The 25,562-nt window shown below is 47.3% G+C and overlaps 1 protein-coding gene and 1 long non-coding RNA gene across 7 annotated transcripts in view; one reads left to right on the top strand and one right to left on the bottom strand.

The window, feature by feature from the left end:
* The window catches only part of LOC123478440 (uncharacterized), a 40,936-nt gene extending 15,431 nt beyond the window's left edge, over window positions 1–25,505 (top strand). The window contains exons 2-3 of the long non-coding RNA XR_006653641.3: window positions 23,472–23,616; window positions 25,047–25,505. This is a non-coding gene — a long non-coding RNA (uncharacterized lncRNA). The remainder of the gene's footprint in view (window positions 1–23,471; window positions 23,617–25,046) is intronic.
* IQSEC1 (IQ motif and Sec7 domain ArfGEF 1) overlaps window positions 1–25,562 on the bottom strand; it is a 526,249-nt gene that overhangs the window by 347,874 nt on the left and 152,813 nt on the right. The gene's annotated exons all lie outside the window — the stretch shown is intronic.

Genomic DNA, 25,562 nt, shown 5'->3' with positions numbered 1-25,562 from the left:
TGGGTAAAGTAGTCTTCGTTGCAGGCTTCTGTTTCTCATTACTTGGAATATTTTTTGCCATTCTCTTCTGACTTGGAGCATTTCCATTGAGAAGTCAGTTGCTAACCTTATTGGGGCTCCCTTGTATGTTACTTCCTGTTTCTCCCTTGCTGCCTTTAAGATCCTCTCTTTGTCTTGGAATTTTGCCATTTTAATTATGATGTGTCTTGCAGTGGGTGTCTTTGGGTTCCTCTTGCTTGGGACTCTCTGTGTTTCCTGGATGTGGGTGACTTTTTCTCTCCTCAGATTGGGGAAATTTTCCATCATTACTTTTTCAAATAGGTTTTCTATCCCTTGCTCTTCTTCTTCTCCTTCTGGTATTCCTATTATACGGATATTGTTACGTTTCATGTTGTCCTGCATTTCCCTTATTGCCTCTTCATTCTTTCTGAGCCTCTTTTCCTTTTCTTGCTCTTTCTGGGTGTTTTTTTCTACTTTGTCCTCCAGCTTGCTGATCCGACCCTCTGCTTCATCAAGTCTTCTTTTCGTTCCTTCTACTGTCTTCTTCAATTCAGAAATTGTATTCTTCATTTCCTCTTGGCCCTTGTTGATAGTTTCTATTTCCTTTTTCATGTTAATATAGTTTGCAGTGAGTTCATTGTAGTTTCCCTGTAGTTTCTGGTAGTTCTCTGTGAGCTCAGTCAGCTCAGTGAACTTCCTGATAACCATTGCTTTGAACTCAGTATCTAATAGTTGAGTTGCCTCTTTTTCAGTTAGCATTCTTTCTGAGGCTTCCTCCTTCCCTTTCACTTGGGGACTGTTTCTTTGTCTTCCCATTGTTTGTGAGACTCTTCTTGTTAGCCTCTGCCTCTTAAATTGATCTATTCTGACTTCCTGCGTTTATGGTATGAACTTCTATGGTAGAATGCCAATGGGATTCAGTGGTGCTGTCTCCTTAATCTGTTGTGCTCACTGGTCTTGAGCTGACATTTATGGGTGTAACAGGGTCTAACTCTGGTCTTTTCTGCACTCCAGGTTTTATTGTCTCACCTGTGGGAAAAAGAGAAAGGGTGGGGGGAGAAGAAGATAAAAGGAGAAGGTGAGGAGGGAAAAGGGGAATAGAAAAGGAAAGGAAGGAAGGAAGAAGGAATAAAGAAAGATTGGAGGGAAGATAAGAAGGAATTTTAACAACAATTAAGTCAAAAGAATAAATAAAGGAAGGCAGAAAGAAGGAATAAAAAAGGTAAAGGATAAAGGAAGAAGGAATAAAAAACGAAAGAAGGACAGAAAGGAAGAAGGAATTCAGGGGGAAAGGAGGAAATAAAGAAAAAAAATAATAGTCTTCTGCTGGCTTTAAACCGTTTACGTTAGTTCTGCTGGTCTTCCTGTCTATGGAACGGGAGGGGGTGGTTGGAAGGATTGGTTTCACTTTTCTCCTTTCTGGAGCCACACTCTTCGCTGTTGTTCAGCCTCCAGTCCAGTTCCTCAGGGTCCTTCTAGGCACCTTTATTTCACCATTTGGGCTGTCCTTCAGTTGCACCAATTAGGGGCAACTCACATTCCACCTTCTTGCTCTTTGCTGTCTTAGATGCTAGGAGCTCTAGGTGCTGCTATGGGGTAGTTCAGCCCCCTACTGGGTCGAGTCTTTCTGGGGAACACAGTCTCCCCTAGCCCTGCAGCTCCCCTCTGCTGGGTGTTCTGCCTTTGTCCTAGAGAGCCAGTAGGCCCTGTAGGGCTCTGTGTGCAGGGGCTAGGTAGGAGTTGTTCAGAACCGGTGCTTTTAGGTGTGGTCCCTCGCAGGCAGGCAGCCAGGCCATTGATCAGCGGACCTGCTGCTTTGGGCCTGAGTCACACGTGGCCAGCTGGTTCACCGCTTTGGGCCTGTGCGAGAGGCAGGTAGCCTCTGCTCCTGGTGTGCACCCACCCGAGGTTTCAGGTGTGGACGGCCATTGGGGTTTCAGGTGTGGGCCCCCAGTCCACTAATCTGGGTGTGTGCAATTGGGCTTCAGGTGAGAGCCAGGGCTGCTTATCCCGAGTTCACAGTCCAGTGGTTGAGGGGGGAGGGGCGCCAGAGGCCGCTGCTGCTGTGGAGAGTTCTCTAACTTGCCGCTGAGTGCCTCTATTTTCTTTTTCTTTTTGAGAAATTCTTCCTATTCAAGTCCTCCTGGTCCAAACAAGCACCTGGCTGCTCACACAGCTCAGCCTGGCTCTCTCCCAAGAATCCTGCAGCAGACCCTGCACCCGGGCCGGGGCTTCAGTCGCCCTCGTCCCCGCGTGGGTCCCAGGGACCTTATTGTCCTTAAGCACTCTTCTTACCGTCAGATCTTTTTTTTTTAAATATATTTATTGATTATGCTATTACAGTTGTCCCATCTCCCCCCCCCACTCCACTCCATCCTGCCCACCCCCTCCCTCCCAAATTCCCCCCTATAGTTCATGTCCATGGGTCATACTTGTAAGTTCTTTGGCTTCTACATTTCCTACACTATTCTTACCCTCCCCCTATTTTCCACTTATCATCTATGCTACTTATTCTCTATACCTTTCCCCCCTCTCCCCTATTGACAACCCTCCACGTGATCTCCATCTCTATGGTTCTGTTCCTGTTCTAGTTGTTTGCCTAGTTTACTCTTGTTTTTGTTTTAGGTGTGGTCGTTAATAACTGTGAGTTTGCTGTCATTTTTACTGTCAGATCTTTCAATATCCTCTATCTTTGGTCTCCGATCTTCATATATGCTGGAATACCATTGGCTGTTCACTCTGTTCCTCAGATCAGCTAGGTGTTTCACTGGTGTTGAGGGGAAGTAGACTCCGCTCCCACCTATCTCACCGCCATCTTCCCAACCTGGCTTCCTGGGCCCTTCTGGAGCGTGGGTCGCCCAGTACCTCCAGAGAGTGGGGCGTGCGCTTCCCCAAGCCCTCAGTTTCTCTACGGCCCTCAGTTGGAATTGGTTCCAGGCCAGGCTGGATGCCGAGGCTCCTCCCTGGTCACTTAGAAGGAGCGTAGCCTGGCTCCAGGTGTCGCCTTGCCACCCGGAGCTCCTCTGATTTCTCAAAAATGAAACAAAACAAAACAAAACAAAACAAAACCTTTGCAGGCAAGAAGGGGATGGAAAGAAGTATTCAAAGTCATGAAAAGCAATGACCTACAACCAAGATTACTCTATCCAGCAAAGCCATCATTTAGAATGGAAGGGCAGATAAAGTGCTTCCCAGACAAGGTAAAGGTAAAGCAATTCATCATCACCAAGCCATTATTACATGAATGTTAAAGGGACTTATTTAAGAAAAAGAAGATCAAAACTATGAACAGAGAAATGACAACAAACTCACAACTATCAACAACTGAATCTAAAAAATAAAAGCAAAAACAAACTAAGCAAACAATCAGAACAGGAACAGAATCATAAGTATGGGGATCATTTGGAGGGTTATCAGCTGCAAGGGGTAAAGGGGAGAAGGGGAGAAATGGTGCAGGGATCAGGAAGCATAATTGGGAGGAACTAAATAGACAGGAGGAGGTTTAGAATAAAATAGGAAAGGAGAAAGCCAAAGAACTGTTATGCACAACCCATGGACATGAACTAAAAAGGAGGATTGCTGGAGGGAAAGGGGGTGCTGGGCGGAGAGGGCCAAAGGGAAAAAAATTGGGACAACTGTAACAGTATAATCAATGAAATATACTTAATAAGTAAATAATGCAAAAATAGTTATGGGGATATAAAGTTCAGCACAGGAAATATAGTCAATAATATTGTGATAATTATGTATGGTGCTGGTCGTGTAATAGAAATATCAGGGGGAAACTGTAATATTTAATTGTCTAACCACTCTGTTACATATCTAAAATTAGTGTAAAATAATACAGAAGGCAAACTGTAATGTAAAAAAATTTTAAATATATAAAACTTTAGGACAATTGATTAATATAAAAATAGAGTATCCTTAAACACATTTTACAATATCATGAATTAAAATAAATTGACTTTATTCTTATTTTTAAAAACCCTCTAATCTGACAATCACTGCTTTTTGATTGGGGTATTTAGAACATTTTACATTTAATGTGATTACTATAATGGTTAGGTTTAAATCTATTTTTTGGGGGGGGTCCCATTGGTTCTTTTTACCATTTTCTTTTTTCCTCTTTTTGGCTTATTTAAATATTTTTATGATTGAATTAGTTTTAATGTCTACACATTTAAAAAAATCTGTCATGTCTACACATAATCTGAACATGTAAAATACAATTATATTAACTATTTTAATGGCCTTTTCTGCTAATTCTAACATCAGTGTGTTTTGGGTCAGGTTTGATTAATTTTTCTTTTCATATGGGTCATATTTTTGTGCTTCTTTTCATGCCTAAAAACTTTTCATTGGATGGCAGACATTGTGAATTTTTCCATTAAATGGTCTTGAGCTTTGTTCTAGGATGTGGTTATATGGAAACACTTTGTTCCCTCAAGCCTTGTTTTTAAGGTTGCTGAGCGGGATCCGAACAGTGCTCAGTTAAGGATTAATCATTCCCTACTACTCGGGCAACTCAGTTCAGAATACTTGAGCCAAAGTCCCATGCATCACAGGGCTTTCCAGTCTGGCTTGTGAGAATAGGTCTTTTCTTGTCTATGTGAGCACCAGCATACACAATGGCTCTGAGCCTTGGCTTCCTCACCTATAAGATCGGCATAAAAACAGGGTCATGAGGACCCCATGAAATGCTTAGGCCAGGGCCTGGCACATCACAAGTGCTGTAGAAGTAAGCTGTTGTCATTACAATTATCACCATAGGGTACAGGTCAGAGCCACAGTAAGAGTCTAAGAGGCTCTAATAGCCTTTCCCTGTGCAAGATTGTCCTGGAACCTGGGTTCTCGCTGACTCTGGAGGTGGAGGTCAGGGGTATAGCCTGGAAGCCAGACAGGGACCAGGGAAGATATACAAGGGTGGAGGGCTAGAGTAAGTTACCACTACTTTTTGTCAGTTAGGGAGGAGAGACCATCTCCCTTCTAGGCTCAAAACCTCAGAGTGAGGGCCTACTTCTAGGGTTCAGGAGTCAGAGATGAGCCAGGGGTGGAAGGAGTGTAACCAGAGACCACAGCTCTGCACATCCACAGCAGGGATGAATCTTTCCTGGGTAGGACATTGTTCCAGGCTTGAGGATGATGGGATGCTGATCCCAGAGTTCTCCATCTCACTACCAGGCAAGGAACTAGCAGGGAGCAAGAGGAGTCTATTAAACCACAGGTGCTTCATCATCAAAAGGACACCAGGAGAAACAAAGCAGAGAATGAGAAACAGAAGCAGCAAGCATCTCTCAGGCCTTTAGGAGAAACATGCCAGAAGGGTCTCCATGCCAGCTCAGTGGAGCCCACAGGAAGGAAATGGAAAGGCAGGCTGAAGGGTCTGATCCCTTCAGCACTAGCCCTTCTGTGCACAGTCAGACACTGAGAGAAAGAAACATACACCTTGACCTCAGTGGGTCCCAGCCAGACTCCATGTCAAGGTCACCTCAGTACACTCACTATAAACTCAGTGCCTCCTGTGTGCTCACATTTCCTCGTTGTTTCTAGAAGATCCTTGTATTGCTACCTAGGTCTCCGGTTGTAATGGGGGGACACACCCACCAGGAAATGGGAGAGGGGTTTGAGCTGGGCATGTGTGACTGGAGACTTTGCCCTCTTGCTAAGCATGGTGGCCAGAAGAGGAGCAAAGGCAAATGTGGCCAACAATGGCTCTCCTTGGTTGGAAGGCTGGACACTCCCACTGCCTTTTGGTGCACATGGGATTCTGGGAGAGGACTTTTGAGATGGAACGTGTCAGGAAGTGAAAAGCCAGTTGGTTTTTTCCCCTTCCCTGGCAGGCGGCATGTCAATGGTGGCCAGCACAGGCCTGTAATCAGAGGCCTGGAGGCACAGTCTCCAAATGATGCATGGAATTAGACAGTGACTGGAGACCAACTAAATCACTACGTTTATGATACTTTCCGTTGGGAAAAGAGGGTTCTGGTGCAACCTTGAACTGAGCTGGCAGAGGGTCACAGGGTGATTTTTCTTAGAGGGAATGGGCTTTGAGGCAGAAACTTGACATTATTTCTAGAGACCTTGTCAGCACTGTGAACATATTTTTGTTGTGTTATTTTTTAGTTCTTGAACCTATGACAAATATTTAAGTAGCTATTTTTGATGCCATACTCTGACTTTTCCTTTCCCCTTACTTTTGTTACCCAGGTATTTTTGGCAGAAATTTGTCCTTAAATAAAACATTCCTTTCTTTTTCACTGAACTCCATCTTTGGAGATTTGTCTGACAGGTGGTGGGCAGTAGGACCGCCCCCCCCCATACTGACTGGGTTTGGTATATACCAGAAATTGCAATGGTAAAAAGAAGGAGAAGGGGACAAGATAGACAGGAGACATGACTGCAGGGTGCTCTAAAAATTACCAAAGATCTGAGAGCCTCAATAATTAAGATTTTTAAAAAGGTTTCTTAAAATGTGACTCAAAAAAGGAGGCCCATTTAGTGAATGGAGCTGGGACAACTGGGTATCTGTATGGGAAAATGAAGTTAAATACCTACCTCATACCACATTTCCAAACCCATTCCAGACACATTAAAAACATACATTTTAAAGGGAAAACTTTAAAACTTTAAGAATTTTCTATAAAGGACTCTCTTTCCAAATGTGGGTCTGGGAATGATTTCTTAAACAAGAAACATAAAGCTAACTAAGCATAAACATTGGTAGATTTGGCTGCAACAAAATGAAGAATTACTTTCTACCAAAAGACAGGTGAAAAGATAAGCCACAAATGGCAAGAAGACATTTGGAATATGCAAACCAGCAAAGAATTAATATCCAGAATACATAAAGATCTACAAATTCATAGGAAAAAGAAGCAATGAGCAAAAAGAATAGAGCAGGCATTTCTTAGGGGAGGAAGCAGACACATAAATGAACTTTTCCTTTCCCCCAAAATGAAGGAAAAGATGCTCAAGTTCACTAGTACACAGGGGAATGCAAATTGAGATCCCAATTAGGTATCATTTTATGCCCACTAGGTTAGAAAAAGTAAGGCATCTGACAGTTCCAAGGATTTGAGAGAGTACATGTTAAATGGAATATGTATGTACTGTTGATGAGAGTGTTAACTGCTACCACCGCTTTGTAAATCACTTGGGTTGACCATTCATATACCTTACAATCTGCAAGTCCACTCCTAGGCATCACAGAAGGCAAGTAAAAGAAGAGCTCATAGCAGTATTGTTAATAATAGAAGATAAACAGAAATGATCCAAATACTCATTGACGGGAAAGTGCAAAAATAAATTGTGGAATAGTCACACCAGTGAAAGTAAACTACAGCTATATACAATAGCAAAGATATAGTTGAGAAACAGTAAAATATTGAGTAAAAATCGCAAATCTTAGAAGTTCGCACATAGTATAGCATTTTCATAAGGCTCAAAAACAAACCGAACAATATATTGTTTAGATATATGAGCAAGAGCATTACAAACAAACACAGATTCAGGAGAGTTGTGACCTCCAGAGGAGGACAAGATATAAATATACAGATTCAAATTATTAAGAAGATTCTAGTTCTCTAATTGAGTGCTTATTATTTCATTATCCCTTATAATGTATAAAACAGATTGAATATTAAAAAGATATAGGCAAAAAAGAAAAAAGAGGAGGAACATAGTGTGAACCCAGACAGATACAGACAGTTCCCTGCTTTCGCTTTGTGCCACAGTGGGTACTCACAGGTACTGGGGGGTGGGGGTGGGGTGCGGGGCAGAAGAGTAGGCTAAAGGAATGGAAACTGGATGAGGGCATTTCTCCCCCTGGGCCTCAGTTTCTCCATATGCAAAATAAGGGTGTTCCAGGAATGATACAGAGCTGGCATGCATGATAAAGGCCCCCCCTTCCTCACCCACTGCAGACATTACTAGTGGACTACAGCACTCTTTCATGCTGAGTACATACTATAGAGCTTTGGACTCCTTATCTCGGCACTGCAGGCTGCCAGGGATGGTCAATCAGAGATAGCACACTAAGTGAGACCTACTTGCTGACCTGGAGAGTCCATCCAGCTCTGGCCTGGGAGTTTTGAAGCCCAGCTGGCAGGTACTAGCTACTCTGAAAGGCACTGCCTGTCAGGGGGCAGCACACTGGCTTTGTAACTGGTGTGGCTAGACCCTGGCAATTTGGAACCTCAGCTTCTATAGCTCCCATTCCTGTGGCTTCCAGTTTCTTCTGCTGTCCACTCACCATCCTACCAGAGCTCCGTTCTCCCACCTGTCTAGTGGGCAGGCTCATGACTACCCCATGCTGGTGAGCTTCAAGGGACTTGAAACCAGCTGGACTAGCACAGAGGCAGGCAGGAGCTCATCATCACTAAAACAGTGGACAGCACTGGAAAGAGTCCCCCTTGTGTCTTATCTGACCAGCCTCCCTGAGGCAGAAGGATGGCATTCCTTCAATGCCTTGCCTACTCAGACCAGCAGGCCTTTGCTCTAGGCTTTCCACTGCCTGGAGGGTCCCCCCTTTTGCTTCCCTCACAGCCCCATCTTGCAAGAGTCCTCCACGTTTGCACTGCTCCAGCTCCTTTCTCCCAAGCAGGAGTTAATGTCCGGTCTTCTAGATGTCAACGTTGTCATGGTAAACTTACGCACTGGATCTGGGTCCAGGTTCTGTGGGTATCTGTTCCCCCATCATCTTTTAAATGACATGAAAAAAAATATGTTCAGAAACAACACTTTCTTGGAATAAATGGGCTTTTCCAAGCACTGCCCACTTACTGCATCTGCCTCACAACCAGTAAAGTCGGCAGTGAGGGATAACACTTCACTCCCCATTATAACGAGGAAATCTAGGGCCACAAAGGAAGTGACATTTCAGTGTCACTGCCAACCTTCCTTGAACCTTCTGGGAGGCTGGGCAGCTATTCTGCCACATGCCATCAGGGTCCTGAAACTCCAGTCCTGAGTGGACAAGATACACCTCCACTCCTCAAAGCAGGGGACTGCTGAATAACCACAGTCCCTAATCACCAAGCAGTGGGACTCATCCACTCTTATCCTGCTACCTTCAGATTATTTTAATAATGAGAATATTGAAAGATTATATCTAGTGAAATGGTGTTTTTGGTGATTCATCCCTCCTCTGTTTTATTCATCTTAAGAAAATTTTAAACGTCTGCTGGGGCTGTCTGCGTAGAAAGTGTTGATCTACTAGAAAGAACTGACTGTGGCGGGTTCTTAGATAACAAGGACAGAAACTTAAGACATAAGACATCTCCAATATGAGCAGAGTGGAGACAAAGGTGTCTCCAGCTGCTTTGTTCCAGAAAAAAGTGCCCTCATGCACCTGAAGTTAGCCCATCAAACACCCAGATCAGAGTCTGCCACTGATGCCAATTGTGTGAAGGGCCTGGAACCTGCTATAACCGTTACTCTCCATAAATTCCGAGAAGCAAACACCACACGCCACTTTTCACTCGCAAAGGCAATGAAACAATGATGATTGTGTTCACAGGATACAGATATCAGATGTTCACTTCTAGTCCTTGCCACTCCTGGGCTCATCCTCTTTCAGGCCTGAGAAACTTTAGGCACACTTCTTCTTGCCCAATAATCTCCCCACCACACTTCTCCAGCAAGCCCCTTCCAACTGGGCAACATCCATTCATCCTCAAAACCCACTCTGATGCCTCCAGGCAGTCTCCCTTGCTTTCCCTCCAGCCTCTTTTTAATTTTTTTAAAGATTTTATTTATTTATTTTTAGAGAGAGGGGAAGGGAGAGAGAAAGAGAGGGAAAGAAACATCAATAAGTGGTTGCCTCTTGCGTGCCCATACTGGGGACCTGGCCCACAACCCAGGCATGTGCCCTGACTGGGAATCCAACCAGCGACCCTTTGGTTCTCAGGCTGGCACTCAGTCCACTGAGCCACACCAGCCAGGGCCCTCCAGCCTCTCCTGTACTAATTTCCTGCTAGAATGCTTGTAATGGGCTCAAATGATGCTGCTTCACGTCTCTCTCTCCTACCAAAGGGCAGGTCTGTGGGAGCCAGGTTCATGGCTGAGTCATACACCCCCTTACCTCCAGCCCCTCAGCATGGGCCCTGCACATAGTGGGGATGGAGCAGGGCTTCCAAAAAATGAGCTAAATTCCTGGGCTCTCTCTTCATGGAACTCCCAATTTAATGGAAAAAATCTATTGACAAAGAGAGTGAATTCAAGGTAACTGAACACTGGTCCGGCAGTCCTTTCCTGAGTATTTCACATTTAAGGTGAGAGCTCACTTGTGAGTATAAATTAACAAAGGAGGGTGTAAACCGCTCTATGAGGACAGAGAATAAGAGACAAATGCTGCAAGATGGGAGGGACAGCTTGTATAAGTGCTGAATAGCCACTAGGGCCTTGCAAAGACAGGGCAATGAGCAAGTGCCCTGGGCCATGCTTGTCAGTGGGATAGGCTGGCAATGCTGAGTAACATGGTCCCACAGCACAGGGCCTCAGAGGTGTGTTTAGTGCTCATGCTTCCTGAGCAATAAATGGCTCTGCTCTGTGTCACCTCTCCTCAGGGCTCAGGCTGCCTGGACTATTGCCATTGCCATGGAAAGAAAGAAAAGAAAAGTGATCAATCATACACTGGCTCTTCAAGTGTCTCACATTTTTGCCACTGTTCATCAGCCCTTGTGCCATGCCTGCGAGCAGCAGGGGCAAGGGTTGTGTGATTTCAATGAAAGATGTGCCACAGCACAGGGCACTGAGTGGGGTGAATCATAACCCAGTTCCACACTGAGCTCAAGATTTGGATTTACCCTCAAAGCAATGGAAAATGATTGAGGAAACTGTCCACTTTCAATAAATAACTCTGGCTATAGTGAGAACAAGAGGAAGGAAATGGGCAAGAGTGGATTTAAGGAGAAAAACTGGGAGGCCACTTTAGTTTTCCAGGCCCCCAAAAAAGGATAGTACTTAAGACTAGAGTCATGACTGTGGGATTCAGAGAGAAACTGACAGGAGGACCCAATGATATGCAAAGAGAAGAGGTGAGTGACTCTGTGGCCCGGGTGGTGAGGGTGGTGAGGGTGGTGAGGGTGGTGAGGAATCGTAGCCGACTTCACATCTGATCAAGTCTTACCAGTTGCTGGCTACAGTTGTTTGAGAAGTCCAGCTACTCTAGCCTCTGTTTGTTTGGGGCCCCCCTGTCTTTCCTAATAAAGCTCTCCTCTTACTTAAAAAAGAAGCATGGCTAAGTAAAGGAGGAAACAAATGAATTAATAAGATGAGGGGCAGAGTGAACTGACAGATGAGTAATGGTGTGACTAAGGGAATTAATTCATGTCCCAAGTGTTCAAATAGTGAAAAGAAACTAGACTCAACCAGAAGAAAAAGAAAGGGCTCCCCATTGAGCATGCCTCAGAGGGAACCCCCCACCAATACTCCAAGGGTCTCTACTGTTCCAGGAGCTAGGGCCAATTTCAGCTAAGGGATAGGTATGAGAGGAAAGGGGGAGGTGGAGGATGGATGGGCTCCATGGAACCTCTACATCATCCTCTCCTCCCCTCCATGAGGCCTCCCTCCCCACACTTCCCTTTCAGAGTCCCAAACTTGACTTAGGGGTGGAAGGCCTTGGGATTCACAAACAGCCCAAAAGAGACTTTCTGTAATAGCAGCAGCAGTGATAAGGGACTCAATAGTTGGAAAATTTTAGCTTAAGGTAAAAAGTTATAAGCCTAGCAAGTAATGTATATGTTAAAGCTTTTGCTTCAGAAACTACACATAAGGCCCATCCTGGCTGCTGGGAGAACAGCTGACCTCCTGGGGCACTACTAAAGATTACCCCCTGGGGACAAGTGGAGGCATCCAGGCCTTTGTGTTCCAGGGAGAGACAGAGAACCACCCACTCCTGGGAACAGCTAACTGCCCAGGTCAGGAATGTTGAAGTTTCTTTCACCTAATCCTCCCTGAACTTCAAAACCCCTCACCGTACCTTGTTTATTCCCTGCTATAAAAACCTTGGCCTGGAAAGAAAAGACAAGATGGTCTGTTAGGGTATGAAACCACCATCTTCTCAGATCACCGGCCATCTGAACAAAGTGCCCATAAAGATTCAATCGCTGTCTCTGCTTATTGGGTTTGGTAGTGACAGGCAGCCCAAATGCAGGTGTCTTTTCTGGTTTCAGCAGCATTGGCCAATCTCACAGGAGCGTGAAACCTGGGGCTTCAGAAAGCCCCAGAATGCCCCAAATCCTCTTCTACCCTGAATTGACTCACAGCCAGAGAGATGTTCTAAGACAGACCCACAGTATATCAGAGCTGAGGGAGTTTCCAGGATCTCATTTTCCCCAATGCTTCTGTTTCTCCGATGAGAAAGCAGAAGCCCAGACAGGGGAAGGAATTCCCTTAGGGCCACACATGGAATGGCAGATGCTTGCTCAGATAAAACTCACTTTCTTTGGAAGACTCCTAGGTGATGCCCACTCTCAGGTAATTAACAGTCCTGAAAAACTCATAGTAGCACAAAGTACCTACTCAGTAGACATTTGTTGACTGAATAAATGATTATAATGGGGCACTTCAAAAATCAGGACTTGAAGCTGGGAGGGCACCCCAAATTCTGTCTTCAAACGGGAGGTTTCACTCCTTTTTGCTCTGGGCGAAATGGGGCTTGGGAAGGGAAGAGACGCTGCCACGAATTCTTTTATAAACAGAAGACAATAGGATGTGGGAAGAGGATATGAGCAGGTATATCCCAGGAAATTAAGCCCAGTGGAAGGCAGTGGCTGGACACTTAGCCCTGCACTCTCAGGCATCACACTGTGTCCCACCCCAGAAGCAAGGTGAACTGCACAAGTTTCCTTGGAGAGGGTGGTCACATGACCTCGAACTGACCAATCAGCATATTTCATCCTCCTTGGCCACAGTGATTGGCTCAGGGATAAGCATGTGACCAGTCATGTCTCAGGGGTCAGATCTTAGTGCTGCCATCATGGGACAAGAGAAGGTCTGTTTCTGCTGGAGTGCTAAGGAGATACATATCAGCCTGTGGCTGTGAGTGACCATCTTGCTTTCACAAAGGGAAAGCCCACCTGAGAATGACATTGATGTCATTGAGCACCAAAGTATAGCCTTGCCTGAACCTATCTACCTTTAGACTTCTAAGTTCCATAAATTATTTCCTCCTGCTTTGTTTAAACCACTTTGGGTTTTCTGTCACTGGCTATCAAGAAATTCTGACAGTTCCTTCCAGCAGGCTAAATGGAGAAGCACCCTGGAAGTACAACATGATGAATTCATATTAGCTTCAAGAACTTCCAGATAACTCCACCCTAATCTGGAGATCCAAATGGATTCAAGCAGTATCTGTTGAGGGCCAGCTATAGACTGGACCAGTCATGCTACACAAATTAATCCTCATGGGATTAACCCTGTTAAGATAGCAACTGAGGTCCCTTTGCATTTTACAGTGCAAGACTGAGGATCAGAGGAGGGAGGTGGCTGGGCCATAGGGGGTTAAGTGTGGAGCCAGATGGCAAACCCAGAGTCTGCTGCTTGCACTCTAGGAATACACATGGTGTGGCTTGTTCATGTGAGGACTAAGGTACCCAGCCCCATGCCTGGCAGCCTGCATGTGCCAAAAACTCAGTAACTGCCATGTGGCCTTTAGGAGACTCACAAAAGGAATTTGCACTTACGGGAAGAAGGGGACCTTCCTTCACTAACACCACCACACCTTTCCAGCTCCTCCACACCAGTCTTCTCTTACTTTGCTTGGCAGTTATAGTCATGCTCATGTGACCACACAGGCAGTCACCTCATTCACAGGCCAACACCTGGGGCTCTTACAGGGGAGACCAAGAGCATTTACCCCCACCATACCTAGGGACATCTTTTTCATTTGGGCCCTAGGGGATTCTGCTCCCCATTTACACACCTGAGGTCTTTCCCAGAACATAAAGAATCTCACTCAGTTTGGAAATGCCCTTTCCACACCTCCCTTGCCACTGAAGTCATGTACTCCTTTCTCTGAACCATGGCCTCCTGTGTTTGCCACAGGACATGGAGCTGACAATAAATCAAGAGCTCAGCAGTTGAAAGGCACATGTGAGGTGAGATCTGACAGTTGGGACTTCACACTTTATGCTGAAGAGGTGGCAGAAGCCTCCGAAGTCCAGAAACAGTGCTTGGACCAAAAAATATCTGCAGGCTGTTTGATGGCTAAAAGCTTTGGTCATGAGGGATGACAGTGAGAAATCCCTGAGGTGTCCTGAAGACCACTGGGCACAGGCTACAGAGCATAAAAGGCAGAAGCCTGGCTCAGAGGTATTCACAGACTAAATACAGACAAACCAGCCAGAGAGACAGAACCCATAGCTCATGAGCTGCATTCATGGGTAAAAGGTTGGGCAACAGGGGCTGAGACCCAAGTCTGCTGGGGAACTAGATAAGGGCAGAGAATTTTCAACTGAGACTTCAAGGCTGCATTAGTTAGATATGTGTTTCAACAAAGTAACAAAAAACCCTAATAAGAGTCTAACGTTTAATGTTTAAAGATGAATGTGAAAAATGGGAGGTCCAGAAGTGGTCTGATGTCATCAATGACTCACATGTCGCCTTCTACTTCACCATTAACAGAATGCTGGTGTCACTCTGTCACAGTTATGCTATGGCTGCCTCCACTGCAGCCATCACATCCATATAGTTAAGTGCTCAAGCTGGAAGCAAGGGGGGCACCTTCTTCCCTGCCCATTGCCTTTTTCAGGAAGGAAAATCTCTCACAGAAGCTCCTGTAAACCTCTTGTAATATCTCATTGGTCAGAACTGGTTCACAAGTCCTTGCCCCAACCAATCAGGAGCAAGGGAAAAGCAGCTGCCATGACCAGCTTGGACCCATCATGAGTCCCTCAAATTGGACATCCACAGGAATAAGGAGGTGGAATGGGCAAAGGCTGCAGTGGGAACAACCAATACCATCCTGCCATAAAGGAGAAAAGAACAAGGGAGCTGAGGGTTCAAAGGCAAGAGAGCAGATCAGCAGGAGAGCAACACATACAAAAGGATTACTGGTGTAGAAACACAATACAGGTGGGAAAAGGTAGGCAAGGCCTCATAGCACATTTTATGCCTGGAGTGAGGCAGGCCCTAGAAGTGGGGAGCTACTGAGAAACCCTGAGCAAGAGAGTGAGTGCAGGAGCAGATGAAACATGGTGTGTGGAGGTCACTGTAGTTTAGGAACTGAGTGGAGCTATTCTGTGATAGGCAATAATGTTGTTAATAAACTTCAAGTGCTTCTGTTCACACAGATGATTATAATTGACAAGAAAGTAAATAGGACCTTCATTAATGAATTTGCTAATGGCATCTACCTGTTTCTGGATATTAGAACACCCATGTTCAGCCCAGTTCTTTAGACAACTATGCTGTCACATCTGTGACAATGCACTTCACCTGTCCCACCTGCCCTGGCTCCTGCTTTCCAACCCCCACAACCCCAGAGAACCCAGAACAACCCAGCCCTTTGTGTTGTACTTTTGCAGGATGCCTCTACCTCTGAGGGTGAGGGTGACTCTGTCCCAATTTACAGAGGAGAAAGCAGGCTGAAAGTGGGTATGGGGCTTGCTGGAGTTGTGGGGGTGGGATTTGAACCCAGAGCCTGTCTTTCCCAATCCATCATGGCATTTTATGACTTCAGAGGGGGCACCCCTCCCGGTCCCCCACCCCAGATGTTTTCTAAATCTGAGGAGGCTCAGAACTCCTGCTTTCTCCAGCACTTCCTTGGGGATCGAGGTGGGAAGGAGAGGGATCTTCCATACTAAGTAGGGATCTTCCATACTAGGTGCTTACCCGCACACCTGTGACCCCACAGCTATGCATGACCTGGGGCCTCCCGGGCCAAGCACAGAGGTACCCTGCACCATGGGGACCTCAGTTCATGGGGTGCACAGGTGTGCTTCAGGTGAGGCCCACATGGTCCCGCCCATGGCTGAGAGGATAGCACTCCCAGCTCAGGCCCCCCATGCCCAGACAATTGCATCCTGAATTTGAGGAGCATCTGTCGGTCAGATTGGCCAGTTTGGGCCTTAAAGGGCTAATTGTTATCATCCAAGAGGCTGATTTTTAAAATTAAATTACACATTTACAACCCAATAGTCAATTCCTTTTCCCTGCTCCCTTTTAGTCCTCAGTCTCAGCTTTTATTTCTCTCTGGGACCAAGTTCTTGCTTCAAATTGTGTCCCATTATGGACATAAATGCTGTCCCTTTCATGTGCCAACTTCAGTAAAAGAGGCCATCATAAACTCTTCCTTCCTCCTTATTGTTGATCCCTCAGCACATGGAGAGGAGGGCTCTTTAAATGCAGTTCAGTTCTGCAAACTTAAGAGCTAAGGTAGAATGAGGAGGCTAGGAATGGCCAGGCCCACATGGTAGGGTAGGTGGGTGGTGAAGTGCCAGTTAGGAAGGGGAGCTACAGTAAGGGCCCAGTGCTTTCAGAACAAGTCCAGTAAATGTGTTAATCCAGGGGCCTCTGGGATGGTGGTCCCTACAGCACAGCTGTTAATGTGAAAGATGGAGGGTCCTGAGTCCCTGGACCCCCACCTTCCAAAAAGCAGGGGTTGACATCTGAGGGCTTTGAAATCAGAACACTGGGATTCAAAGCAGGGTCCACCACCTGGTTATTTACTAAGAGCAAAATGAGCTTTGCTGTATTGAAATCTCTCCTCTTGCAGAGGGTGGGGGGAGGGATTAAATGAGGTAACAGACAACTGAGCACTGCACCCAGGCACACTGTGGCTACTGTTTTTTCTTTAATTTTAATTTTTTATTGTTATTCAATTACAGTTGTGTGCCTTTTCTCCCCAGTGGCTACTGTTTTGATTCCTGTCTTCTAGGGCTGGGTTAGCACACATCCTCCATAAAGGTTGGAGAGTAAATATTTTAGGCTTTGAGGGACTATGGTCTCTGTCACAACCACTGGACTCTGCCGCTATTATGCAACAGCATAACTTACAACAGGTGGTACATGCTCTGCACCCTGCTGTCTGGATGATGGGGGTCCAGGCACTTGGGAGCCTCGCCTTATACACATGTGCCTTTCCAATAATGGGTAGAGCTGTGCCGATAAAATCAAACTTGGCCCTGGATTGCTAATCCTGTTCCAGAGGCTGGCTAAAGAAGAGTGGGATGTTGGTGGGGGGAGTGGGGAAGAGCCTCCTGAAGTCACCAGGCAGACAGTCTCATGTTCTAGAATCACATCTCCCAGCCCCAAAGTGGTGGGGCAATTTGTAAACTCTGCCCCTTTCAGCTAAAACACAAGTGATGGGTGCTCTGTTCCTTCTTGAGACAATCTGGGAGGCAAGTTATATGGCAAAGGGAATTCCCCATGTTACAAAGCTCAGCCAGACTTCCTGGAAAGCTGTGACTTGCTCCTCATCTCTGTCACTGGCAAGGGAAAGGCCTCAGGCAGGGAATCTGTTGGATGGCACTTGCCTCGCTTGTCAAGAGACAGGTCTGGGTAACATGGCATACATGATTTGCTTCTGAGCACTTCAGAAAGAGAAGGTTCTTCTGGGAGAACTGGCTTTTGCCCTTTGAATGAAGGCCTTCTGTGGTTTCACAGTGACCCTGTAAGCCAGGTCTGAAAATTTGGGCCCAGAGAAGTTGGGGAAAAGTTTCCACGTCACAAGTTGACAAGAGCAGAGCTGGGGTCTGATACAGACCTAATGCCCAGGCCAGTGCCCTCTCTACCTTCCCATGAGCCATGGTGATCTCACACGTCAGTGTCCTTCAGAGCAGCACCGGACATGGGCACTGGGAGCCTGCCCTGCTTAACAAGCCAGGATGCCAGGGACATTGCCTGTGAGTCCGTGACACCCAGGAGGCTACTCTCAGCTAAGGGCCCAGAACACACACTTGGGTGCCAGGCTGGGTTTGAATCCTGGCTCTGGGCAAGTCAAGTCCTCTGTGCTTCGGTTCTCCTGTCCTCCTAGGGGGGAATCAGTCACTACATCACAAGGTTTCAAGGAAGATTAAATGTGATAATACATGTAGAACTGTTGAGGGGGTCAGCTGTACTTGTTTTCTTATCTTGTCTTGTCCCCTTTGCTAGATGAGGGGAAGATCCAGGGGGCAGGGCTTGTCAAAATTCTTACCACCACTTGGTGGCAGATAGGGCAGTGCCTAGGCTGGACTCTGTCCTCTGCCCCTCCTGGACATCCTCATTCCCCTTGGAAACTCAGCTAGGTCCTCTGCCTCTCCCCTCCCTTCCCCATCCCTCCCCCAGGGATGATTCCAGCACCCTGTGCCCCTTGGCCCCTCAGACCCTCTGTCATTTGGGTATAAGTGAGGCTATGGACAGTCTGGAGGAGCTTGATATCCCAGTCCAGCCTACAGCCCTGAAAGCCCATGGTAGGGAGTATGATTAGAGTCTTCATTCAGACACTCATTTCTTCAGCAATTCTTAGCTGGGTGGTTACTGGGGATGGAGAGATGAGGTGAACACAGGCTAGCTGGGCAGAAGGTGGACACATGGACATTCACAGTGCTGATGAGGAGGGAGTGACCAAGGGCTGATCTCATAAGTCTTCACAGCGCCAGTTTTCTCATCTTTACAATAAAGACAGGAAACCTGACCTTACAGGGCCATTGTTGCAGTAAGCAGCAGCCTAATCCACTGCCAGATGCTATGCCAAGCACTTTAAATATATAAACTCACTTAATCCTCATGAGAATTGATGAGGTAGGTACCAGTATTATCACCCCTTTTTACTAAAGAGTAGGAAACTGAAACATAGAGAGGTAAAATGGCTGCTTCAGACAATGGAGCCCATGCCATCCAGTTCCAGCATCCTAGCGCTTGGTCAGCACCCACACTGGGTGTCCCCTGACTCCCTTCACTCTTCACTGTGACCAGAACCACAGCCTCACATCAGCATGATTATTCATGGGGGGAAGGGCAGGGGGACACTGTTTTCCCATGAGATGGGACACCCAGGCCCACACCCATACTGGTCATATTGCAAGGCCAGAATGAATGTTTCCTGAGTTAATATCTGAATGTCTGTCTGTATGTGCTATGCACTGTGCCCACCATTTCCTCGTCTCCATTGCACGCTTGGCTGTGTGACTGTCCCCTCTATCAGGCCCTTTGTCAAGGGCACTCAACCAAGCTGTCAGCTGGGGACAGGAAGCCTTGGGGTCCTGTGGCTGCACCCTCCAAGCCTCGCCTAGGCTGTCCCAGGTCAATTATTAGGGAGGCTCAGCCAGCTTCCAAGAAAGGCAATAAGCTCCCCGTCCCTGGGGGTGTGCAAGAAGGTGTTGAAGTATGTTTCCAGAGGACGACTCAGCATCCAATGGGGCAGTGGGTCAGACTGCTTTCAAAGTCTATACCAAGCCTGCACCCCTGCCAGAAGCATAGAGCAGTAGTTAAGGACATGGGTCGTGGGCCTGAGCTACAGCAAGGTTCCCTGCTCTGTGATCTTGGGCAAGCTGCTTCCGTCTCTGTGCCTCAGTGTCCTCATCTGTAATAGAGATCTAACTACAGGTCTCCAGGAGTGCTCACTAGGAGTTGCTCAATTCATCATCCTCATCATCATAGAGAAAGGGAAGACAGAGGCCTGGGACAGGGCAGGGTAAAATCGTGGAGCCTCAGTCACACCAGCTTCACTCCTCACACCCTGAATGTCTTGCCCCTGAGACACTGCGCATGCTGTTCTACCAAGCACACCCACATCCTTTCCCTGTCCCCACTGGACCAAATCGTGGTGATACTCTAAGACCCCCCCGATCTCCACTCCTCTTGCCCATTAGATGTGTCTTTCCCTCCTCGTTGAAGCCCTCTATGTCCCTGACTCTTCATCTGACATGATTTGATCTCTTGTGAACTGATGCCAGACTTCCTCTGCCCCATCCCCTGGCTCCCAACTTAGGATCAAGTACACAGTGAGTGCTCAATATACATTTAAGGCTCACACTATCCTCCAACATGAAGGAATACTCACTCTTCTCCCCTGGTTGCCCCCCAAGATGTCAGCACCCAGAGCAAGCCTAGTCAGGCTCCTCAAGGGCTAGACCAAAGCTCCTGGTGTGAGTAGGGAGGTGTAGGTGGGCCCCACAGCTCCACCTGCTTCAGAGCCACTAAAGGAACAGGCAGGGCCCCAAAGCCCAGGCCCCCAATGTGGCAGTGACCTAGCAGCCCACAGGCCACTATACCTTGTCCTGGTGGTATGAAGCTGTCCCTGAACACCCATGAGGAAGCATGGGGGTGGGGGCTATGTAATGACCGGAGCATCCAGAGCCTGGACCTTGCCTCAGGGTGACCGCTCCTGAGCCCACCCTGGTCACATATCTTATACCAAGGGCCTCAAACTAGGACCTGGAGGCAAATCAAGGGTTTTTTTTTTTTGGATTAATACTAATATTTACATTCTTTCCATTGATTTTTAGAGAGGGAGAGAAACAGAAACATTGATTTATTGTTCCACTTATTTATGCATTCATTGGTTGTTTATTGCATGTGCCTTAACTAGGGATCGAACCTGTAACCGTGGCTTATTGGGATGATGCTCCAACCAACTGAGCTACCTGGCTAGGGATAATTCTAACATTTAGAAACTGGAATATTTCAGACAAAAATCCAGGTGTCGCTTGAGAAGATCCAGCCACCTGGGTCACAGTCCCTCAAGGCAACACTCTTCTGGAACTGAGTTGAAGTTACTCTCTTGACGGAGCTTGTATCCCCAGCTCATCACAGTCCCTGCTGCTCCCTAAGCTTTCCTCAGGGAACAGGGTGAGAAGGCAGCTTCAAAGCAAGTGTTCATCACATGCCCTCTGAAGGCAGCCAAGAAGGGGTCGGGGTGGATCAGGCCAGGGGCCAGGGCCTCTGGGAAGTGTCCCCAAAGAAAGCCATGTCTTCTGACTTCCAAAGCTGCACCTTAAACTCTTACCCTTCTCCCACTCCTCTCTGCATCCCACACCTAGGCATTCTGCTAACTCGGTCATGTGGTGGTCACAGTCCCAGCTTTAGCACCAAGGGCACAGCCACAGGTACCTGGCCCAGGGTCCTCCTCCAGCAGCTCACCCGGCACAGCTTCTGTGAGAGAGTTGCCACCAAATCTACCTACAGTGAGAAGCTGAGGTTCCAAAGGGACAAGGGACGTAATACCCAATGTCATGAAGACTCAGAGGGCTTAGCTGGTCTCTCAAGCTGTGCCCTGCAGAGTAGCCATCTTTCCAGGAAACAGGTCCTGCTCACCAATGACAATCCAATGAGCTAGTATAGAGCAGGGAGAATGCATCATGATAGGGTGGGGGCACTGGATGGGAAGGTGAGAAACAAATCCCCCCAAGGAGTAGAGTCCTAAATGGTAAGGGGGTTGCGTACTGGTGAGTAGAGTAAAGGAGTTCCTGATGGAGCCCCTACCTTATACAAAGTCCAGGAAGTGTGAGGCAGCACAGAAAACAGGGCTCCCTACATAGGCAGGAGCAACAGGATCTGGCAGAAGCGGACAACAGAAGCCCCACCCAGGGCCATGTGTGAAAGCCCCTAGATTCCCCCTCTTCCTCCTGTGGTGCAGACCCTGCAGCTCTGCCTCCATCCATCTCTGTCTCCCCTCTTCCTGCTGCCCCAAGGCCCAGCCCTTGGTCACTGTCTCCTCAACATCCTGCACTTCCATATTATCCAGTCTTGACTCAGACACAGCAGATGGATTTCTGCTCTGAAATGAAAATTAAGTTTCTCATTACTGATGTGTATTCAAAGTTTTAAAAATAATTAATATGGAAAAATATAATCCAGACTGTTAGTGGTCTAAATGAGCACGAGGGTCAGGGAAGTTCCCTCAGGCCTCTGTTAATGATGGAGTCTTGGTCCCAGGAGGGAGGGAAGGATGAAGGGAAGGAAGGAGGAGGTGACCTTGACCGACACATGGCCCATGTCTAATCCTTTCATCTATTCAGTGTTTTATCCATCATCACATTTTTCTGAGCCCTTTTCTGCACCTGCCCCAGAGCATACACAGAGCTCATGGCTAACAAGGTAATTGTGAGTTTAATGACAGGAGAGGCCAGAGGGAGCTGCAAGAGAGGATGGGGATCAAGAAGTGCTTCTTGGAGAAGATGGCATCTGAGCTGAGTCTCCAAGGATGAGCCATTATCTAGCCAGGGTCCGGCACAGAGCAGGAACCAAATACATGATGAATGAATAAATGAATGAATGGGCATCCACCTAATAGCTCACCCAGGCCAAAGCTTAAACAGGACTCACAGTTAGTCTACTTGGGCTGCTATAACAGCATGGTGGCCATCTTGCTGCCACAAGAGCCTGTGCTCAAGCCATTCAGGAGCCCTCATCTGCCTTCTGCTCCTGGATACTGCTCGTTGTTCCCAGAAACACCCACCCCATGGCCTTGGTGTCCCCATATACTTGTGCAACTGTACATGCCTCTTGGGAGTTTGTGAAGAGGGGGAGATTGGTATGTGCCCAAAACTGAAGAGGAGAATAAATGATGGGGAGCTCTTCAGTGGGAAGATCATGGGGTAGGACAGATGGGAAGAGTAGGAAGAGGGAGGGCACTGCCTGCAGTTCAAGGATCCAGCTGTGGTGGACTTCGTGAAGAGAAGGCAGTCATAGACAAAGGACTGAACTCAGTTTGGGACACGTGGAGTTTGAGAAGCTTGGGGACACCAGGACAGAGATATCCAGGAAAAGCTGGACATAGGAAACAAAGGGGTGACAGAAGGTCAAGGTCTGGGCTCCAGACCCTGACAAGACAGGACAGGGGTACAGTAGAAGGGGCCTCAGGATATCTAGGACAACCATTTACTGGTGTGGCCAAGGTGACCACTGTATTCATTTCATGGGCCCCTGGTGCCTAACTCAGCTGGGCCCAGGGAAACCACTCAATAAATGCGTGTTAACCTGACCCAAATTCATCCATTTTCACTTTAAATTGCTAGGACTGAATTTGCTGATTCAAAAAGATGGATTATGCAGGCTCAGGTTAGTTAGCTAGAAAGGTTAGCTAGAAAGGATTACAAACCTAAAAGCAAAATACAGACCCAAGACAAAATTAAGAATTAATCTCTGGTTGTTGTGGCTCAGTGGACTGAGTCCTGGCCTGCGAACCAAAGGGTCACTGGTTTGATTCCCAGTCAGGGCACATGCCTGGGTTGTGGGCCAGGTCCTCAGTAGGGGGCGTGTGAGAGGCAACCACAGATGGATGTTTCTCTCCCTCTCTTTCTCCCTCCATTACCTTATCTAAAAAAATTTTTTTAAAAAACCCAAGAATTAAGACTCTGAACATGCAGCCCACTGTGGCCTCAGGCCTTAGTGCTTGCAGTTCTAGCCTGGAACACTCAGCCCTGTACATGGCCTGCTCCATAAATACCTTCAGGACTTCACTCAAATGTCCTTCCTGACTTCATTATTCTCCCTGGTGCATAGGGGTATATTTTACTTATTTTTTTTTCTGGTTCCCCCATTAGGATGTCAGCTGCTGAGAATAGAGACTTCTGCTTGCTCTATCCACTGCTGTGCCCTGGTTTCTGAAACCTGCTTGCACACAGTAGTATGTCAGTGCACGGGCACTGAGTGAGGGAACACTGGAGACCACAGACAAGAATGTTTCAGGTAATGATAAGTTGTTCATTTACTGTTTACTGAGCTACTACAATGTGCCTGGCACTGACATAGGCTGTAGGCACAACAGTAAATTAGACAAAACAAACAAAAACCCAATTCTGCTGTTCCTGTGGAACTGGCATTGTGGAGGGTAGAGAGTGAGCACAACATGTTAGAAGGGTCAGTGATGTGGAGAAAAGCGAGCTCAGGGAAATCAAGAGGGCAGGGGAGGGAGCTGGAGGCTGGAGTGGGCCAAGCCAGCATCTCGCCAGGACCTGGCCCAGAGAGGGAACCAAATACATCATGAATAAATGACTGAATTAATAAATGAATAAACAGACCAAGTTTGAGTAATTTAATGGGTTTTGTGGCATAGTGACTATCCCGAGTTGCCTGGTACCTGACCCTCCATGGTTGGGGCAGGAGGATGGTGGCCAGGAGTATGAGCATCCAATAGAGGAGGTGGCAGGTGTGGTGGGCAATGGTCACTGGATTGGCTACTGGATTTTCAATGGCAGTCATCCGAGTGGAGTGGGAGTCATGGAGGGGAGGGGAGGGAAGGGAAGGAGGGAGAAGGAAAGGCGGGGAGAGGAGGAGAGGAGAGGAGCGAGGTCAGGGGCCCAGAATGTGCAGGGCCTGGTGGTCCTGTAAGGACTCTTCCTCTCAGTGTGGGGAGCCACAGCTGGGTGTTGAGCAGCAGGGCTGAGCCCAAAATGCTATCAAGGAAATGAAGAGGTAATGTCTGGGAAGACTTGAGGCTATGACTGTAAATTGCATAGGCAGGGAAGGCTCTTCTGAGGAGGAGACATCTGAGCTGAGCCCTTGTATGGACCATGTTTCTAGCCTCTGTAAACATGATGCTTTACCATCTGCCCTGCATGTGCATGCTGGACATGCCTTCTAATTCACCTCAACTTGGCCTCCTGCCTCCCTTGTCTCCACCTCTCCCACCCTCAGGAGGAATTCTCCTTCTAGGTGTCCACTTCTCAGATACAAACCAGCCAATCCAGTGACCATTGCCCACCACACCTGCCACCTCCTCTACTGGATGCTCATACTCCTGGCCACCATCCTCCTGCCCCAACCATGGAGGGTCAGGTACCAGGCAACTCAAAATAGTAACTATTCCACAAAACCCATTAAATTACTCAAACCAGAAAATCCCAAGCCTGCTTACCCTACCTCACCTGTTCCCTCTGAGACAGGATAATGAGAAACTAGGAAAATCCCTTGGCAAGTGGAATAGGGAAACTGAGACAGACAGCTGAACACAATGGCCAAGCAATGTATGGCCAGGTACAGATTGTCACCAGGGCTGAAGGTACAGAGTACTTGGCAGAGGGCAAACTTGGGAAAATAAAAACCACACTTCCAGGGTAACCTTTCCTCCCCTGGCCTGTCCTCCCTGGAGATAACATCTAGGGCTCCTTGTATTTCAGCTCCAGGCCCAAAAAAGCAGCAACCCCAGGTGGGCTATGCCAGAACCAACTGCAGTGATGAAAGATCTCTACCTCCTGCCCTGCCACTGACCCTGAAAGGACCCACCTGGGGAACTGGTGAATATTCTGCTGAAACCCTCTCCTGAGACCTCCCCTAAGATTCAACCTGCAAGAAAGAAATAAAAGCCTCAAGACAAAGGACCCAGCTCAAGCCTTCCCTTTGGGGAGCAGTGTGTGACATTCCCTGGGCTCTCCTGTTGCTTCTTCTATGCCAAGCCTTTCCTTGTTTCATTGTCCCCAGCTTTAATAAACACATCCTTATAGTCACCTGGACTGCTGCTGTGAAATTCTTCCTATACAAAGTCAAGAACCCACACACTACAGCTGGCCCTAGGCAGACCCACTCAGCGCCAGGTCCCTGTTTGGTAACACCTCCTGCAGAAAGTCCAATAAAGGCTCCTATCCACAGCTCCCTCCATTCCCTCTGCCTTCTGATCAACCCTGGTGGTCCTGCAT

The sequence above is a fragment of the Desmodus rotundus genome, chromosome 2 (assembly GCF_022682495.2).
Source record: "Desmodus rotundus isolate HL8 chromosome 2, HLdesRot8A.1, whole genome shotgun sequence".
In the NCBI taxonomy this organism is placed as follows: Eukaryota; Metazoa; Chordata; class Mammalia; order Chiroptera; family Phyllostomidae; genus Desmodus; species Desmodus rotundus.
This window is presented reverse-complemented; position numbering and strand designations above follow the sequence as displayed.